Below are 16,516 nucleotides of genomic sequence, written 5' to 3'. Positions count from 1 at the left end.
ATGTATATGATAGAATATACACTTCAACAAATAATCAAGGAGAAAAATGACAGAATGTCGGTAGATTCCGTAGAAATCTCCGAAATTCTCCACATGTTACGGAATTTTCCGATGAAATGTCCAGAATCTCCGTACATTCTGCGATACTCAAATAACATCCATCACAGAAAATTTTCACACTAGCACACAATCATCCTTAGATAAATAAAAGCAGTTCTAAGCATTCAAAGTACACCCATTACAAGTTCTCATGCTCACATAGTCTTACACATCATAAAATATAAAGTTTGATACATAAATCCATCCCATTCAAATGTTCACTCCCCCTTTGGCATCAAGCGCCAAAAAAGAAATGAACTCCATCACAACAGTAGCAGCCTACTCCTAGTCGTCGGAATCGTCGTCGTCCTCCTCCTCATCGTCATCATCCTCTTCCTCGTTGTCCTCTTCTTCTTCCTCAATAGGTGTATAGCGTGAGGAGTGGCGAGGGCTAGAAGAGCCAACAAGTGCAGGCAGGGTAGGAGAAGGAGCAGCAGCACTGGCTTCAGCGGCATCCACGGTGTCCCACTCAGTGAAAGGATCATCAAAGTCCAACAGCTCATGATAAGGATCAATAGGAAGGCCTGGGGAGGCCTTGAGCTCAATGATGTCACACCTATTCTCATTTACCTCTTGAGCCATATGCTTGCACATGGTGAAAATGCTCCTAAGCACCCTCTTGATCATAGAAGCCTCTTGATCATAGAAGCTTTTGGCCTGCGGGACTGCCTGGGAGGAGAGGAAGCATGAGGCTCATCATCATGGCATGGAGCTTGGCTAGAAGATCAGGCAAAACGATGAGAGGTGACTGTAGGATAGGGACCATCACCATCACGAGGATGAATATGAAGCAGCTCATGGGCACAATCCTTGGGAAAGGTAATCTTTGTGACCCTCTCAATTATATACATCTCAATTATATACATAATGTATGGAGAATATGGAAGATCCTTCCTACAATCTGTCATGGCACGGCGAAGCTCATTCCATATGTAGTCAAAGATATAAAAGGGTATTTCTTTGGGAGCCACGCAGTTCAAAAGATTGCCCACATAGAAATGAAGCGCGGTAGCATCTCCTCCCTGAGGATCCACTGTGTTCCTGAAGAATTGGTTGAACACAAAGTATTATGGCACCAAATTATTTGTCTTCCCCTCAAGTGCCACCATAGGATTGTAGAACATGAATGGAACATCCTTGGACGTGACTTTGAACTCAACATGTTGGGCAAACAGATTGTGTCCTTTGATCTTGGTTGGGAGTGAGATGCTCTGGAGTTTGAGGACAAATTTGATAAGCTAACCCCCTGTTTCTCTTGACTGGTGTAGGTTGAGCTACAAAAGATGGCATGACACTAGGTGCTTGGCCACAGGAGGATCTACGGGATGTTTCAACCACTTTTTCCTCCCCCTTCCTCCTTTGAGCAACCACAAACCTTTCTTACTCAGATTTCTCTTGCTCATACACCTCCTCCTTCTCTTCTTCTTCACTCATAACTCTAGGAGGATTAGATCATGTCTTGCCTTAGTTCTTCTTTGAGTTGCACTAGCACGAGTGTTCCTTTGCCTTCCCATCTGGATAAAGCAAAGAGCATGACCAAGATAAGAAAAGAGTCATGAAAATTTCAAAGAGTAATCAATATAAGAGGTTTCAGCTGCGAATTGCGGAGTATTCCAAAAAAAATATCTGGAGTTTTCCGCAACTTGTGGAGATTCTGGAAAAATGTCCGGAGTTTCCGCAAGTTGTGGAGTTTCCGGAACCCCTTTTCGAAATATTCCAGAACTCGCGGTCCAAAACCCTAACATCTCATACACAATGAATCCGTCATGGGATTGATATGAAATTGAAGATTCTAGGCCTACTCATGGTATTGAAGAGTTCTATCCAAAAAAAATCCTAAGGAACAACCTACATTGATAGATCGGGCAAGTTGAACATTGGATACCTTTGGAGAGAAAAGAGAAAAGCCTACAAACTTCGATTCCAACACCACCACGTGATTCCCCTTTGTGAGTTGAGTCTTCCTTGATGATTTCACGGGTTTTTGGTGGTTGAATCTCCAAATCGCCCCCTCGGTGGGCGAGGGGGACAAAGGAGAAAGGAGAGGGAGGAGAGAGAAGCCAACGGTGATAATGAGATAGGATGAACCGGTAACTTCTCAGGGTGAAAAGTAAATACCCGTTAAGTTACAGAATTTTCTGGAAAAAGTTTCAGAGATTTCGCAACTTCCAAAATTTTCCGGAAATAGTTTCGGAGATTCCGCACTTTTGGAATTTCCGAAAAGATTTCTGGAGATTTCGCTCCCCCTTGCAAATAGCCATTAGATTTGAGTGAAATTTGATTTGGGATAGATTTGGAGGAATATGGAAATAATATATATATGAGGATGAGTCGTTTTATCACTTGAGATCAGCGAACACACAACCAATGAGAACAATGGTCCAAGTGATCGAGCTAAATTAACTCCAAATATTTTCAAAGTAAAACCACACTTCAATTTTGAAAAAGATTCTTGTTTGAAAGCAATCTATCCTAAGTCACTCAAACATGCACATGATTTCAAGCTATGCTACGAGAATCTAAGATATTTAGTTCTCTCCTCAAAGCACAAAACCTTTGCTCATTAAGGGGCTTTACGAAGATATCGGCTAGTTGCTTTTCGGTGCTCACATGGCTAAGAGCGATATCTCCTTTGGCTTCATGGTCTCTTAGTAAATGGTATCTTATATCTATATGCTTTGTCCTAGAGTGGCTCACGGGGTTGTTTGCTAGCTTAATAGCACTCTCATTGTCACACAAGAGAGGTATCTTGCTAAACTCATAACCAAAGTCTCTCAATGTGAGCCTCATCCATAGTAGTTCAGCACAACAAGAATCAAATGCAACATACTCAGCCTCGGCGGTGAATAGGGCAATGGAATTTTGTTTCTTGGAATTCCAAGACACCAAGGATCTACCAAGAAATTGACAAGTCCCTGATGTACTCTTTCTATCTACTTTGCAACCGGCATAATCTGAATCGGAATAGCCAAGTAGATTGAAAGTGGAGCCTTTAGGATACCACAAGCCAAGGTTAGGAGTGTGTACTAGATATCTCAAGATTCTCTTAACAGCCATTAAATAAGATTCCTTAGGATTAGCTTGAAACCTTGCACAAATGCACACCCTAAGCATAATATTGGGTCTATATGCATAAAAGTGAGACAAAAAGCCAATTATAGACCGATATACCTTTTGATCTACATTCTTACCATACTCATTTAGATCAAGATGTCCATTTGTTGGCATTGGAGTCTTGATGGGCTTGGCATTTTTCACGTCAAACTTCTTGAGCATATCTTGAGTGTACTTAGTTTGACTAATGAACGTGTCATCCTTGAGTTGCTTGATTTGGAAACCAAGAAAGAATTTTAACTCTCCCATCATGGACATCTCAAATCCCTTAGTCATGATCCTACTAAACTCATCACACCATACTTGGTTAGTAGAACCAAATATTCTGTCATTGACATATATTTGGCATAAAAATAGGTCATTATCTCTTTTGTGAGTGAAGAGTATAGGATCAGCTTTGCCTATTTCAAAGCCTTTCCTTAGGAGAAAATCCTTAAAGCATTCATACCATGCTCTTGAAGCTTGCTTAAGCCCATAAAGTGCCTTATGGAGCTTGTAGACGTGGTTGGGTAAATTTGGATCTTCAAAGCCCGGTGGTTGCTCAACATAAAACACTTCATAGATTGGTTCGTTCACGAATACACTTTTGACATCCATTTGATATAGCTTGAAGTCATGATGGGCGGCAAATGCTACTAATATTCGGATAGCTTCAAGTCTTGCCACCGGTGCATATGTTTCTCCAAAATCCAATCCCTCGATTTGAGTGAACCCTTGAGCAACCAATCTTGCCATGTTTCTTATCATCACGCCATTCTCATCTTGCTTGTTGCGAAACAACCATTTTGTTCCAATTCCAATGACATTTTGCTTGGGGCGTTTCACTAAGAACTAGATTTCACTCCAAGTGAAATTGTTCAACTCTTCTTGCATGGCCACCACCCAATCCAGATTGTCCGGCACCTCATCTACCTTAAGAGGTTCCAAAGAGGAAACAAACGAGTAATGTTCACAAAAATTTGCTAATCTTGAACGAGTGGTTACCCCTCTTTGGGTGCTTCCTAAAATTTTGTCAACGGGATGATCACATTGAACACTTTGATGAACTCGTGGATGTGGGTTAGGACCTTAATGTTGTACCAAATCCTCATTCTCAACTTGATGTTGTGCACTTTCATCAATATTTCCATAATTTCCGAAAGTTTGTCCGGAGTTTCCGAAACTTGCGGAGTTTCTGGAAGTTTCTACAGAATTTCTGCAAGATTTTTTAGAATTTTTGAAGCTCGCAGCTGTTTCTTGATTTGTAGGCCCATGAATTGTGACACAATCATCTTACTTCTCTTGAGGCTTGATTTCTCCTGTGGCCATCTTCTCAATAGCTTGTGATGGAGGTTCTTCATCATCTACATCATGTGAGGCAACTTGCTCTACTTGAGAGCCGTTAGATTCATCAAATGTCACGTCACACACAACTTCAACACAACTGGTGGTTTTGTTGAAGACATGATAACAATGAGCATTTGAAGCATAACTAAGAAGAAAACTTTCATCAACTTTATGTGCAAATTTAGAGCTTTTGGGCTTCTTGTTGAGAATGAAACACTTACTTCCAAAAACTCTAAAGTAAGACACGTTAAAAGTTTGTAGGTGGTTTTGTGCAACATCTTGTGAAGATATAGACGGATGATAGCATGACACACCGTGTTGACCGCTTCCGCCCAAAATTGATCCGAGGTCTTGTATTCATCGAGCATTGTCCTTGTGGCTTCAATAAGAGTTCTATTCTTCCTCTTCACAATCCCATTTTGTTGTGGCGTGTGTGGGACGGAGAATTCATGACCAATGCCTTCCTTGTCAAGTTACTCTTCAATGTTGGTATTCTTGAACTTGGTGCCATTGTCGCTTCTTACTCTCTTAATCTTCACTTCAAACTTATTTTGTGCTCTAGTTGCAAATTTCTTGAACATTCCTTGAACTTCACTCTTATCAAGCAAAAAGAACACCCATGTATATCGAGAGTAATCATCAATAATGACAAAACCATACTTGTTTCCCCCAATGCTAACATATGCCACGGGACCAAAAATATCCATATGCAATAATTTCAATGGTCTTGTGGTAGTGAGAATACTCTTAGAGGGATGAGGAGCACCAACTTGCTTGCTTGCTTGACATGCACTGCAAATTCTGGTTTTTCTCAAAATACACATTCGTTAGTCCTAGAATGTGTGCCCCCTTTAGAATCTTGTTAAGATTATTCATCCCAACATGAGCTAGCCGGTGATGCCAAAGCTAACTCAAGCTAGACTTTGCCTTAAGCATGTATCAAGTTAAGCTTTATTTGACGTAAATTCACTAGATAAATCTTTCCCTTGAGTTCACCCTTAAAAGCAATGGAGTCATCGCTTCTTCTAAAGATGGTCACACCCTCATTAGAGAACAAACAATTGTAACTGTCATCGTCAAGAATTGCGAGTCAAGACTACGGCAAGTGAATTTGTTTTCTATGCGCGTAAGGCTCGGATGGTTGCGCGAGAGGACATGGGGTTTATACTGGTTTGGGCAGGAATAGCCCTACGTCCAGTGTGGGAAGCTGCTCGTGTTACTCACGCAAAGTTTGCAGCAGGGGTTACAAACATGCGACAGAGGGAAGCTGGTCCCAAGTCTCTGTGGGTGTGTACTGATGCTCGTGAGGAGAGAGTGTGAGTTGGGGGGTGTTCGGTTGGCTTTTCAACTCTCTCTGTCTTGGGCCTCCTGGTCCTCCCTTTATAGCGCAAGGAGGGCACAGGGGTTACAGTTTTTTGCCAGGAGCTGAACGGGAGCAAGGACGTAACAGCGCAGGGAGAAGGACCGAGCCCCTGGGGTCGCCGCCTTCCCTCCCGGTCTTTGCCTCCTGTCAGCATGACCGTTGGAGGGGGATGGTTGTCGTTGGGCCCCGTCAAAGACCCTCCGGTCGGCCGTTGTGGCCAAGCGTGCGAGATATGCGCGACGTCCAACCGCTGTAGCCGTGCATGATGATGATGATGACCGGCCACCGCAGTTGTGCACGTCATGGAGGACGGTCGGCCTCGTTAGCCTCGCGTGCTGACCGGGAGGCGCGGCTACACGCCCCTACCGCTAGGCCGAGCGGGAGACCAGGCGCCGCATCCTCCTTTATTGGGCGGCGTAGGCAATGAGTGCCCTATGACGAATGTCACAGGGGAGGTAGGACGGTGCAGCAGTAGCCCCGTGCGGTCGTGGCTACAGTGTACCGCCCAAAAACTGTGGCGGTCACGTCAAGGAGCGCGGGCGCCTTTTTGCGTGTCAGAGCCGCATTCCGGATAGGCACCCCATAGGTCGCATTTATGGCGAGATCGGTGGGGGCCCACGAGATCCGCGCCCTTGTCCGCTGGTCCTCGCCCGCCCTCGAGCGAGGCGAAGCCCTGTCTTGTGAGCTCGGATGCGTCTGACCCCTAGCGCCTGGGGTGGGGCGAGGCGGAGCCTTGCGGCGAGGGGTCGGGCGCGTCCGACCCCTTGCGCCCGGGGTCAGGCGAGGCGAAGCCTTGCGGTGAGGGGTCGGGCGTGTCCGACCCTAGGACCATGGTTTGGGCGAGGCGAAGTGGAATATTTCCTGTGCGTGCTAAGTTGGTGGAGGTCACTATCGCCGTAGGCGGGCTCGGGCCCTTATGACCGTTGTTTAAGGAGTATAAGGAGGTCATTAATATTTCCCCCAACAGTAACCCATTTCACAAAGTTGTGACATGGATAACAAATTATAATCCAAAGATTCAACCAAATAAATATTGGAAATTGAATGATCGGTTGAGATGGCAACATTACCTAGTCCAACAACAGTTCCCTCACTATTGTCACCAAATACTATCTTCCCCTTTGATTTTTTCTTCATTTCACATGAGGAGAAGATGTTTCTCTCGCCGGTCATATGATTTGTGCATTCACTATCAATCACCCATTTTGTTCCACCGGCGGAGTAAGCCTACAACATAAATTAGGCTTGTGTTTTAGGTACCCAAAGAAATTTAGGTCTTAGAGCGTTAGTCACAAGAATCTTACCCACACACTCTTTTTGATCAAAGTGCTCTTGGTACGGTTACCCACATACTTAGCGATCACTTTACCCTTATGATCCCAAATTAACACATAATTGGCATAAAATCCATTTTGTGAAGCATGTGGCTTGGGTTTCTTGACTTGCTATGGTTGAGTGATCTTGGGCTTGTTTTGAGTGACATGGGGCTTGGCTTGTCTTTCTTGATAGTTCTAGAACTTGATGGATTTGTTGTACTCAAGTTGCTTACCATCAACTCTTGCACCTAGTGGCTTCATACCATGTACCACCTTCTTTGACCCCATGTCTGTGGTGTGGTTGTTCTTCACGAATGGAATGGGATCAAGTGAGCCTTGCTCATACTTACCTAGTCACTTTCCATCCTTGAAACCAAACTTCTTCATGTAACTTGACCAAAAACCCTTTGTGTGATTCTCAAACTCACCCCTTTTGGAGGTGTTCTTTTCTTCATTGAGAAGTGAGTTTGATAACCTAGCAACCTCTTTCTTCATAGCATGCATTTCGGCAATGTTAGTAGCACAAGCATTTATATCAACATTATAACATCTTGCACAACCATTGCTTATAGAGGCACTAGAAGATATGGATGCATCATTAGAGTTAGATGATGTATTTTTTTAAGAGTGTTGAGTTAAGCTTCAAGTGTCGTGTGATTGGCTTCGAAACTTGTGAGGTTCTCTTGAAGCACACTAAAGACTAGCACTAGTGTCCTTAGCTAAGGATAGTTCCTTAGTTAATTCTTCCACTTTCATCTTCTCTTTAGCTAGAGATTTTTCAAGGCTAAGAATTATGTCAATTTTAGTCTTAAGCAAGTCATCTTGCATCTTGAAACCCTTCTTTTCATTTTCAAGGGAATTCTAAAGAGCAATAGTTTTCTCTCACTCAAGTCTAAATAACTCTTCTTGCACCTCAAGAGTCTTATCCCTATCTTCTATTTCCATCATTAGTTTCATTATTCTTTTAGAAGCATGTTTGCCAAAACCTTTTAACACCTTTTCATCATCACTATCAACATCATCATCATCATCATCATCATCATCAAGAGAAGGTGTTGTAGGATCTACCTTAGCCATGAAGCAAGTATGAGTGAATTCATCTTCATCATCAGTGAGATCTTCAAAGAACAATGTCTTGGAGGTTGGCACTTCAATAGCCATTATTGCCAAACCCACTTCTTCATCAGAGTCCGATCTTTCTTCATTTGAATCTCATTCTTAACCCAAGTGAGCTTCACCAACGTTCGCCTTGTATTTACTCTTGTCAAACTTGGATGAGTCATTTTTCTTGATCTTGACTTTCGGGCAATTTGCAATGAAATGACCCTCCTTGCCACATCCAAAGCATGGCCTCTTTGACTTTTTCTTGATTCTGTTCTTGTCAAAAAAATCACTCTTTTTCATTACCTTCTTTATTCTTCTCATTAACAAGGCCATATCTTCCTCATCCATACTCTCACTATCACTATCATCACTATCCTCCTTGATAGTTGCCTTTGATGATGTGCTTGCTTGCTTCTCTTTGTTCTTGTGGCTTGCTTTGAAAGCTACCCCATTGTTCTTTTTCTATTTACTCAAGAATCTTGGACATTTCTTGGGATAGCTTGGATACCTTGACGGTGATAAAATATTCTTCAATTCTTCCAATCACATTCACCGGACTGAATTTCTTGAATCCTCTCTTCTCCCTAATCAAGATAGAGAGTTGAACATCTCTAGCCATGTAGGTTGAGAAAATATTGTCAACCACCTCTTTTCTTCCCCACTTGTCACTTCCAAGAGATCTTATCTTGTTAATGATCTTGTTCAACCTATTGTACATCTCTTGTAGCGTTTCATTTTCCCTAATGATGAAGCGATTGGGTTCACTTTCCAAGGCTCTTATCCTTCCTTCTCTAACCCTTCTTGTTTCTTGATGGTTGATGAAGAGAGTGTCCCATACTTTCTTGGCGGATTGCAACCCAGCAATCTTATCAAATTCTTCAGCGCACAGTGAGCTTTGATAAGATGCAAAGCTTGATAGTTGCGTTGAATATCAATTCCTTGGTCTTGTGTAAGAGTAGCATCTTCGGGTGGAAAGATTATACCTACTTCAATAACATCCCAAAGTACGGGGTTGACCACTATCAAATAGTCCCTCATCGAGTTTTTTCACTTGAAATAGCTTACCCCATCAAAATGAGAAAGATTTACCAAGTTGATAGACTCGGATGATGTGTTAAAATTGAAACAACCATAATTAAAAAGGATTTGGTGAAACTCCCTTCGTGGACCACGACGTCCGGAGCAGGTTGATCTTGCATCATCACAGTTGGAGTTGTCATCGGAGAAATCTTTGCTTTCTTGATGCCTCCTTGCACTTGTGCTTGTTCCGCCAGCACCTCCTCCTTGAGCACTCGTTTGTGCTTCTTGTGGCAACACAGGTTATTGAGTGACATTTGGATTGGTGACATCACCTTCGTGAGGTACCTCTTGACTACCAGGCGTCTACATCTCGATACTCCAAGCATTTAAGCTTTAATCCGAAGATCAAAGCTCCGATACCAATGGAAAGGATCTAGGATGTCGACTAGAGGGGGTGAATAGTCGAACTTGAGAATTTTTACAACTTCGAACAAGTTTATCAGCAACTTCCGGAGTTTCCAGAGATCGTTCCGAAAATTTTGCAACTTACGGAATTTCCAGAGAAATCTACAGATTCTTCAGAGAAACAAGAATTTGAACTACGACCTTATGCAAGACTTGCTCAAATGTAAATCGCTAAAAATAGGTTAATCAACAGAATATTTTAGACCTTTGGCATAAGATAGAACAACTGGAAACTTGCTAGAAAAGTAGATCGAGCACAAATCCTAGAAATATGTTCGATGCTTGAATATGACGAAATTTAAAAACAACAAGCATAAGAGACATAAGGATTTATTTACTGGGGTTCAGCTTCATACCTTGAAGCCTACGTCTCCATTGAGGACCCATGAAGGATGGGCTTTTCACACCTAAGCCACTTTCCTCACTCTAGTGACCACAAAGATCAAGCTAGAGACACTTACTCAATCGTCGGGTAATACAAACTTCCCGTAGGTAGCCACAATCCTTGGATGCTCCACAGGCAACACCTAGCCGGCTAGGAGCTTGAAGCTCCAAGAGTAACAAACACGAAATCACCAGCTTGACGAAGAACAAGGTGCTCAAGAGATGGGAAATCAGCTCACTAGCACTCTCTCTTGCCCTCCCTCATTAAATCCCCCACCAAATCTTCACCTAACGGCCAAGAGGAGAGTAATAAAGAGGGGCTTTGAATGTTTCTAAACAGCTCAGGTCAGTGTTAGGTCGAGAGACAGAGTGTGGGAGGGGGTGAGGGGGTAATTATACCCCTTCACCCCGAAACTAGCAATTGGGGGTTAAGTTCTGGAGTTTTTCGGAACTTTTTTTTGTAAACTCCAGAACCCCGGATTCTTCCAGAACAATTTTCGGAAATCTCTAGACTTTTGGAATTTTTCAGAATACTTTCTGGAAACTCTACAAACTCCGGAATATTCCGAAAGGATCTCCGGAACTCTCAAGTTAGCACCATTCTAAGTATCCTCATGTGATGTGCAGGTGCAAAGGTGTCTCTCATAGGTTGGTTAGGTCATCTTGAGCACCTTTTTCAACGTAAAGACCAGAGATTACGCATCCCTCTTAATAGTGTGGCATTTCTATACTCAAATTCAAACCAAAAATAAATTTAGCCTTCAAGATATTCCCTTTATCTATTCATTTCCTTTTTGAGGGGTAAATCATAAGTGCTCCATGTCCATCATTCCTTTTAAACCTGCTTATGCACTTGACTTCATTAGAAACTTAAGCTCGTGTCAATAATTTACCAAAATTCACTTAGGGGACCAAGATACTCTTCAAGGGGCCGTAGGGCGCAGCTCCGGCTTCAGCCCCGTGCAAAATGAGCAACGGCCCACGCCAACGAGAATGCCTACGACCTGGACTTGGCTCGGACCTCGTGCAGATGGCCGGCACAGGCCCCGGTCTGGCAGTGCCCTAACTGCAGGATCGTGGTGGATTGGGGAGAGCCGCGGATGAAGAGATCGAGGGAGGAAGTGCGCAGCACGAGCGTGGAAAAAAAAGATGGACTGTTTAACTCAGGGTTGCGGGTTGATTAATAAAGAGTTGAGGAACCTTTTTTTTCAAAACTACCTGACAATTGGAAAAAACTACCGCACTTTAATATTAGGTACATATATAGATATAGATATAGATATAGATACATGCTAAAGATAAGATCACAATATTTAGATGAGATAGATCTAGCATTGCGCCATATCAACTAGACCTGAGCAAAAGAGGCCCGGCCTGGCCCAAGCCCGATGGGCTAAGCCCGACCCAACACTCGTTTGGGGCCTGGTGTGGTGCTGATTTTCACGGCCCGAAAAAATGGCGGGCTCAAGCCCAGCCCGAATAATAAAATGAATTAAATTACACTAGAAAATGATGGGTGGCCATCCTGAGCCCAAGTCCGGCCCAAATTAGGCCCATTTTTGTTGGGCCAATAGAGTTAATGAGCAGGCTTGGGTGGAGATTTTGGGCTTGAAAGAAAGCGAGCTTTTTGCCGGCCCGGCCCGACATTTGCTCAGGTCTAATATCAACATGCGGCATCCCTCTCCTGACACTACATCTGCCACCAATAATATGACGCAACTACACGAAGAGGCTTCTCACGTTAAGCTTACGCGGATAGCCCCCGACAGCTTGGCCCATGTGCATCCACGTCCTTCCGCCGACCCGCACCGCACCTTATCCTTTCACCTTTCGTCTTCCTCGTGACCCATACCTTTATTCCCTCGCACACGCAGCTCCATTCCGCCAGCCTCCTACCTCCTAGCCCATGCGAACGTCGCCGCCCCACCTCGTCCTTCCTCTTCTTCCTCCTCCACCTCCTTCCCCTCCGACCAAATCTCGCCGTTGTCTTCTTCCTATCCAGCGCGCACCCTGCCACGGTCGGCCTCCACCACCGCCCACGGCTGGCGGCAACCTCACTGTCGTGCCGTCCGCCCGCCTCCTACCGCGGGCCCCTTCCCCACCCTTCCTAACCACTACACTGCCCCGCCCCCGCCGCCGACACCAGCCACCGGACATCCTCCACCACTCGGCCAGCGGCGCCATCGCCGCCCGGCCTCGCCGCCCACACCCCACGCTCCTCCGCCAGGTGTGCCGCCGCCCGAGCATTCATCTAGGCCCGCCAACCATGGGGCGTCCCCCACAACCCCGTAACCCAAAAACCATAACCCTGCCAGCCTCCATCGTCACCCACGGCTGGCGGTGACCCGCCACCGGCCGCCCCGCCCACCTCCTGCCCGCGGGGCATCTTCTTCTCCGATTCCAACGAGCCGACCATGGAGGTACTTTTTACCGTTCTATTTGCTCTGGTCAAGAAGTAACAGAGGGGGCTCTCGATTTAGAGATAAATCGAGAGGCCTCTCAGTTTAGTTTTTGCGTAATATTTATTCATGTATCATATACTCCGATATGCTCGTATACAAGTGGCATTATTGGACAGATACAACGCGACAAGATACCGCACAAATATTTCAATGTCCATGAAACTATAAGCTCGAGAATTTGATCTCCTTGACATCACATAGTAACTCCATAAGTTGTCGCCGTTGGGTAATCAAATGAAGCACGGCGGTATATAAGTTCTCACCTAGTCACCTGCAGTGCGCACTGATCACATTCTTGTTATTACATATTTTTTTCTCTGCAAAAGTACACCACCTGTTTCTTTTTTTTTTGCGAAATAGCACATCACCTATATTGACTCTGATGGGCCACGCAAAAACAGTTGTGATTTGTCTCTCTGCTGGACGGCGTCTACACCTTTTCCACAGATAGAAGAAGATGAGGGTTCGAAAAGGAATATAAAACTCAGCAAACGCGGATCAGATTAAGAGCAACTCCAAGAGGCTGCTAATCTTACCCCCAAAACTTTTTTTAGGGAAAAAAAGAGAAAAAATGAACTCCAACAGTCCACCCAAAACCTTCCCAAAAAATTAGCGACGTCAAAAAACATGCCCTCCAAAACCTTCCCAAAAAATTAGCGACGTCAAAAAACATGCCCTCCTCCCGTATATTTTCGCGACCCGAAACCTTCCCCCAATCCATTCCCGCACCCCCTGTTGCGCTTTTTTATTTTTTTGCCGCGCTCTTCTCCCGTTATCTTCTCGAGCCTTCCAGGCGGTGGCGGCCAGGCTCCTCTCCCGGTGCGCCCCTCCTCTCCCGACGGCGCGCCCCTCCACTCCCGGCGGCAGCGAGGGGCGAGGGGCGGCAGCGCGCCCCTCCACTCCCGGTGGCGGCGAGGGGCGAGGGGCGGCGGCGCCCTGTCGAACCAGCTGAGGAGGCGGCGGAGGCGGCCCTCCCCACTCCGGCGCACCCCTCCTCTCCCGGCGGCGCGTCCATCCTTTCCCGGCGGCGGCCATCCCCACTCCGGCGGTGGCCCTCCTCTCTCGGTGGCGGCGCCCTGTCGGTTTGGCTGAGCAGGCGGCGGCGGCGACCCTCCCCACTTCGGCGCGCCCCTTCTCTCCCGGCGGCACACCCCTCGTCTCCCAGAGGCGACCCTCCCCACTCCGGCGGGAGCCCTCCTCTCCCGGCGGCGGCGAGGGGTGAGGGGCGGCGGCACCCTGTCGAGTCGGGCTGAGCAGGAAGCCCGCGGCGGCCAGAAGATCTTCAACATCTCGCCAAGAACCCGAGGACTGGATTGGTATGACCTCTACTCATTGTTAATTTGCTCTCTTGCTAAAATCCTTGGCTGTATCCATTACCTTAGCATTGTGAAAAGGGCCGCAGTTTGTAGTTACTGCATTTGCACATAATCTGGCCATTGTTTGCTTATATGGTGCTGCTATGTGTCTTTGCAATGTGATTCAGAAACTAATCAGCTTGTTGACTACTCTCTTTGCGGAGCTGATATTGTAATGGTGGTTGTGAAATGCTTCCTCCCCTGATTCGGTAGCTAAAGTTGTTCAGATCATAGTAGTAGTGCACCACCAGTTTGGGAGCAATCAAGCAAGTGCCTAGGTATATAAATGCAAATATCTCGTTCTCTGTAATCAGCTCCTGGAGTAGTTGGATATTGCTAATTTATTGGATGTTTGCATACTGTCGTGACGATGGCCTGAGGTATGGCGTACATCCAATAAATTAGCAGTATGGTTTTGGAGAAGGGAAACACCAAATTACTGCTCAATAAATATATGGCAATGCAGATTTAAATTCCTTTTGTTGCCTGTGCAGATGCAGGCACCACGGCAGGGCCAAGTAAGGCGCGGTGGAGGGATGCTTCAACGGCGTGTGGTGCTCGTTGGCGGTGACCACATCCCTCAATGGAACAGCAACAGTACAAATTTGGAGAGGTCCAGCAGCAACGACCTCGACCTGCCTGGTAGTGGTGATATGTGTGGTGATCTGCAAGGTCCTTCGATTGTAGCTCTTACCAGTGATGGTTTGGACTCCCTATCGACGGTGACGTACCCATCCAGCGGCGGCCCCTCTGGTGCTTTCAAACAAGCGGCCAACGGCAACCCATTTGTGAATGGTATGAATCATAAGCTCTTTAACTCAATTCCCCGTGAGATAAGATGGATTTCTTGTGCTGTGTAGTTAATTCTAAGTGGCTTTGTTTTGCCTATAGAAGAATTTTGCATTGATTGAAGATAATGTGGCAACTAACCTAGCAATAGCAGTCAAAGCATCAATAAGATTTAGTACCTATAGAGATGCATCAAGTTGATAGTTCGGCATTTAATTAATTCTACTTGCTTATGCTATTTGGTCACTGTAATGCATTATGCAATGCATTAATCTCATATCTGGTCAATGTGTTAATCTCATATCTGGTCAGTGACATTTAACTATTTGCTTATGCTATTATCTAGTTTAAAATTGTAGTTCTTATTGGCACACGATATAATCTATATTAAAGAAAGGATTAGCATGGCTGCACTAGTGTTGCCCCACGACATATGTTTGTTCTGCCTCCATATTTATCTTAGTTAAAATATTCCACTAGAGCAACTTTAATTTATTACTTAGGCCATTTTGTTCTGTACAAGCTTTGTATTGTCGACTTCATAATTGAGCTGCAGGCATGTGAATGAACTGTATTACTTTGAAAAGAAACTTGGTTGTATGCTGTGAAGCAAAACTAAAGGGTATGTGGTTAAGTGGAAGTAGGAACAAGGAACAGTTTCATTGCTTGTCCTAAGATGACTTATAAATACTAAAATCAGCTGTGATCCTGACTAGTTAGCTCATATTCCCTTCACTTCAGGGACTTAGCTAGCTGACTAGTTGGCTCCTAGCATGTAGTCACCATCTTGTTGGCATGATAAAATATGCCACTTGAGCAAGTTTTCATATGTGCAGCCTCCATATACCACTTGATGTTTATTTTCTACCTACTGGGCAGGAAACAGATATTTTTCAAACATGATGATGGATGAAACCAATTTAGGGGATTCTCATTATTATAGCAACACATGTGCTGACCAACAATCCCAAGCAATTGAAGTTGGTCCAGCAGCCCCCTCCACGAGGCCGAACCATAAGAGATCAAAGAACTTCAGTGACCACGAAGATGAGGTTTTGGTTTCAGCATGGTTGAATGTAAGCTTGGATCCGGTCGTAGGCAAAGATCAAAAAGGTGCCAAGTATTGGTCTCGTATCTGTGATTACTTCCATGAACACAAGACGTGCACCTCAAAGCGTACCATAAATTCTCTCATGCACCGGTGGGAGACCATACAAAAATGTGTGAACAAGTTTTGTGGATGTCTAGCACGAATTGAGTTAAGGCGTCAGAGTGGTAGTACAATGAAAGACAAGGTACTTACTCACTATGCAATACCACGATTTGTTTCGACTATTTTATTTTTATATATCATATATGAATATTTCTTTTATGGTGGTGCATGTAGGTTGCAGAGGCATGTACTTTGTACAAGTTTGAAGACGAACATCAGAAAGCATTCCAGTTCATGCATTGCTGGAATAAGCTGAGAACACAACCAAAATAGCTTTCTAAAATTGATGAATTGGCTGTTGGTAAAACATCTAACAAGAAGCAGAAGACAAGCTCAACTGTTGACCCGAATGCAAGTTCACCAAGTGAAATAGGACAAGGTGGGGTTCAAGGTCTAGAGGATAATGCATTGACAAGGCCGACTGGTAAGAAGAAGGCAAAAGCAGCACTGCTGCAAGAGAAGAAAAAAAGTGTGACAACAACCTTAGAAAATATGTGGGCATAGAA

The sequence above is a fragment of the Setaria viridis genome, chromosome 3 (assembly GCF_005286985.2).
Source record: "Setaria viridis chromosome 3, Setaria_viridis_v4.0, whole genome shotgun sequence".
Taxonomy (NCBI): domain Eukaryota; kingdom Viridiplantae; phylum Streptophyta; class Magnoliopsida; order Poales; family Poaceae; genus Setaria; species Setaria viridis.
The sequence above is the reverse complement of the archived record's forward strand: the minus strand, read 5'-3'. Positions refer to the sequence as shown.